This window comes from Rhincodon typus, chromosome 39 (assembly GCF_021869965.1).
Source record: "Rhincodon typus isolate 14 chromosome 39, sRhiTyp1.1, whole genome shotgun sequence".
Classification (NCBI taxonomy): domain Eukaryota; kingdom Metazoa; phylum Chordata; class Chondrichthyes; order Orectolobiformes; family Rhincodontidae; genus Rhincodon; species Rhincodon typus.
Genome location: NC_063370.1, coordinates 7,858,847 through 7,863,151, shown reverse-complemented (window position 1 = coordinate 7,863,151; position 4,305 = coordinate 7,858,847).

The following is a 4,305-nucleotide window of genomic DNA, read 5'->3' as shown; positions in this document are numbered from 1 at the left end:
CCTGCTCCTCTGATGCTGTCTGGCCTGCTGTGTTCCTCCAGCTCCACACTGTTGTTTAAGTGCAGGTCCCACCCAGAGGTAGCATGGTGTGGACTGGTGATGCCCGGAGCAGATCACTTGCAGTGGCGTACTGTAGAAGCGGAGAAGGAAAAGTTGGACTCTCTTTAAGTTATCTTTCTTATTTTATTCTAAGTTCATGTGAATGGTACCTATGTACAGCAACTGTACACACTTTTCACTAATTCTATATTGAATACATGTGACAGTAAAGGATATTTAAATAAAAACCAAAAGAACTGCGGATGCTGTAAATCAGGAACAAAAACAAAAAAAGGATCTTCTGAGGAAGGGTCACCAGAACTGAAATGTTAACTCTGATTTTTTTCTTCACACATGCTTGCCAGACCTGCTGAGCTTTTCCAGTAATTTCTGTTTTTGAAAGGATATTTAAATACGAACAAGGTTTACAAATTATGGTCTGAGCAAAGCTTTAAAGGGTTACACCTATTCTGGTGGTCTTAAGGATGAGACAGTCCTTGAAAGGGTGCAGAGGAAATTGATCAGAATGCTTCCAGGGCCCAGAACTGAGGACCCTTAGCTACGCCAGTAGGTTAGGCTCTGTTACGGACCAGACCAGGCCCCATCAAAATATGTTAAGGTAGCCTGGACCCCTTTTCTCCCTTATTTTAAAAGGTAAATAAAATAAGGGGTGGTGCGTTCCAGATGCAATTCGATTGGTCAAACTACTCGACGTTAAACAAAACACAATTTATTCAAACACCATAGATAAAATACAACAAAAGAAAGAGGAACTTGGAGTAACAATAGATACAGTAACTAATTAACTGTTCCAATATAGTAATATCCCATAAACACACCTTTGGCAAAAGGCAAATTCAGAAAACAGATTGTCTCAAGTTCAGTTCTCCAATCCAGGAGGAAAGAACATCAAAAGACAATTCTGAGAGATAGAACTCCATCTTTCAGCTGTATCCAAGAGATGGAAAATGCAGCTTTCACTTCAAGACCCCACAGCAACTGCTGAAAGCTAATTGAAGGGTCCTGGTACTATAAGAGCTCAGCCACACCCATTCAGGCTGGTTCTATTATTCCAACTTAAAAGAAAACCAAAGCCTCAAGTTATTTATCTTCTGTGTGGAGTTTGCACGCTCTCCCAGTGTCCGCGTGGGTTTCTGTTGGGTGCACCGGTTTCCTCCCACAGTACAAAGATGGCAGGTTAGGTGGGCTGGCCATGCTAAATAGCCCCTAGTGCTCAGGGATTGCAAGTTAGATGTGACAGCTATGGGAAATACAGGGATAGGGTTAGGGGACGGGTCTTGGCGAGATGGTCTTCAGAAGATCTGTGTGAACTTGTTGGGCTGAATAGCCTGTTTCCACACTGTGGGGATTCTTTGATTCTCCGACTGCTCACCAGCTGTCCCCTAATCTCTCTCTAAAAGAAACCAGGACAAAATACACTTCTTACAGCCACAGCATTGTCAATAGTTGAACAAACTGGATTTTATTTTTGGAGCAAGGGAAGCTAATGGAATCAAAGAGGTGTGCAAGGTTGACAAGTCTATACAAAAAGGTAGACAAAAGAAAACTGTTTCCATATATTACAACGATCAAGGAATATAGATTTAAGGTTTTGGGCATGAAATGAGGTTGAGGCGCAAAGGATGAGTGGGAAGAGACTTTTTTAAAAAATAATTGGCAAGCATTAATAACCTGTAACTTGCTACCTATGACAGTGGTGAAGATGTAGACAATGAAATGATTTTAAAAAAGGAAAGAAACAGATAATTGAACAAATAAACTTGCATGTTACAAGGATAGAGAGTAGGGAGAAATCGGACTGAAAGATTATGCTAGAGAGAGTTGACAAGGATTCAATAGAGTAAGTAGCCACTTCCTATACTGAAATCACTCTAGGATTCTACAGTATTCAAATTAGACAATGACAATGTGCTTCAGAACAGCACAAGTTTACAAACATCAGAACCAGATTCGGCTTTTAATTTGAAAGAAATTTCTCAAATGTGGCCCATAGATAGGTTTTTCCTTCCATTCTGACAATGTACAATTTCAGAAGAAAATAAAACTCTTGATTAAAACAGTTAGCTTTAAGATTGAAAATGGGATTGCTGTTCCTACACAAAACTTTGAAGAAATCAAAACGAAATGAAAGATTTGAAGCAGAAGGAAAGTTGCTCCAACAATATAGTGTTCTGAAATGCTTTTCTTATATTTATAAGCCTCGTATTGGCTATCATGGTATTGAACAATTTTTCCAATTCATACAACTTATACCCTTTATTAAGATTTATGAGTAACCAATGCTGACTGGATTATTACATATGCACTTCAAATTAAGTTTTACACTTGAAGCAAATGAACAGCAGACAGCATTGTCATAACCTGACCAGCAGCACAATTTTGCAGACTAAAAGAATGCTTAACTTACTTAAAAATTGTAAGCGCCAAAAGCAGTTTGTGCAAATATCAACTCAAGATTCTATTGAAAAAAGTAATCCATTGGTTCCATAATTTAACAGATCCACCAGAACCACCAACTAAAAAAAAAGCAGTGATTGATCAGGTCAATAACTTGGCCGTTAGCAGTTCAAAACTCTTAGTCTGTATCAGAGAAGTGCTGAGATATCTGTTTGTAAAAGTGCAACTACACTATGATTTTAGGACCATGTTCCATATGTTCACAGTCAATCCACGTGATACTAAATATTTTCACAGTGGCCTGGAGACTGATGCCAGAATTCTATTATTGGTTAAAATTTGTACATTGTTTTGATTATTCATTTAAGGGGCATTACTCAAAGGCTGGCCAACATCAATCTTATGAATCATCAGATGTCTGGCATTAAACCAGTACTCAAGTTAGCAAAAAAATTGAAAATTGAATTTTTCCACTCCAACAGTTCATATGGTGAACCAGTGTCCTTGACTGTTCAATTAAATTGCAAATTAGCTTCTAATTATAAAAAAAACCAAGCATTTCTGCCATAGAGCTAAAATAATGCATAAAATATTCTTAGAGTCAAATTCTTACAGCATACCAGTAAACGTAAAACTTTAGACACTGAAGCCAATCACTTGAGAAACAAATGACAAATCATGACCACACAACAATGAAGGTCGGGAAAGAGGGATGAATCTGCTTATTTTTCAAGGAAAACAGCAAACGGGCCGATAGTTTTCTTGATGGTGATCATGGGGCAAAGTGTTAAAAAAGTTAAAGAGATCATAGCTAGGCACTTGGAAAAAAGGCACTGGCATTTGGGAAGAGTTAATGTGACTGTGTCAGAAGGAAATCATTTTTAAACCAATTTATTAGACTTCTTTGAAGGAGTAATTTGCTGTGGATAAAGGGAAGTCTGTTGACATATTCTACTTGGATTTAAAGGAGGCATTTGATAGTGATGCCATAAAAGTTATCACAGAAAATAAAAGCTCAGAAGTGTAGAGGGGAACACAACAGAGATGGAAGACTGGCTGCTTAGCAGGCAACAAAATATCCAAGAGTCTTTGACAATTGGCAGGATTGATGAGTGGAGTCCCATAGGGATTTGTGCTGGAGCCTCAATCTTTTGTGACTCAGATGAGGGAAGCAAATGCAGGATAGCTAAATTTCCATAGGATACCAAGATGGATAGAATAGTATGTTCTAACAATGACAAAAAGAGGTTTGCGGACAGATAGACGGGTCAACTAAGTTGGGAAGAATGAAATCGGAGATGAATGCAAAGTGGGTAAATGTGTAGCTTTTCACTTTGGAAGGGCAGATGAATTTAGGTATTCTAGTGCACGAGACCCAAAACGTCAATATGCAGGTACAGCACAAGCATGACAGCTAATGGCTTATTACAAGATAAAATTACCAGAGAAGTTAGGATGCTATGCTTCAGACTATATCTCAAAAACTGTATGCAGCTTCGGTCTTATTATTTAACGTAAATGTCTGAGACAGTTTAAGGAAGATTTACTATTGACAGCTGGAATGACTGTGTTGTCTTATAAGGATAGTTTGTACAGACTGGACATGTTTCGACTGCAGTTCAGAAAAATGAAGGGTGATTTAATTGAAGTGTACAAGATCCTAAAAGGGTGAAAATGGTATGATGACCCCAGTTGATGTTACTATTGGGTAAGTCATACCCTAGTCTGAAACATGGTTTGACAGGTCATATTTTGTTCTGATTTCATTTTAATGAGTTGGTCTCTCACTGAAACAAAGCATGCCATGTTGCAGATTTTGTTCACAATAAAACAGAAGTGTATTAACCA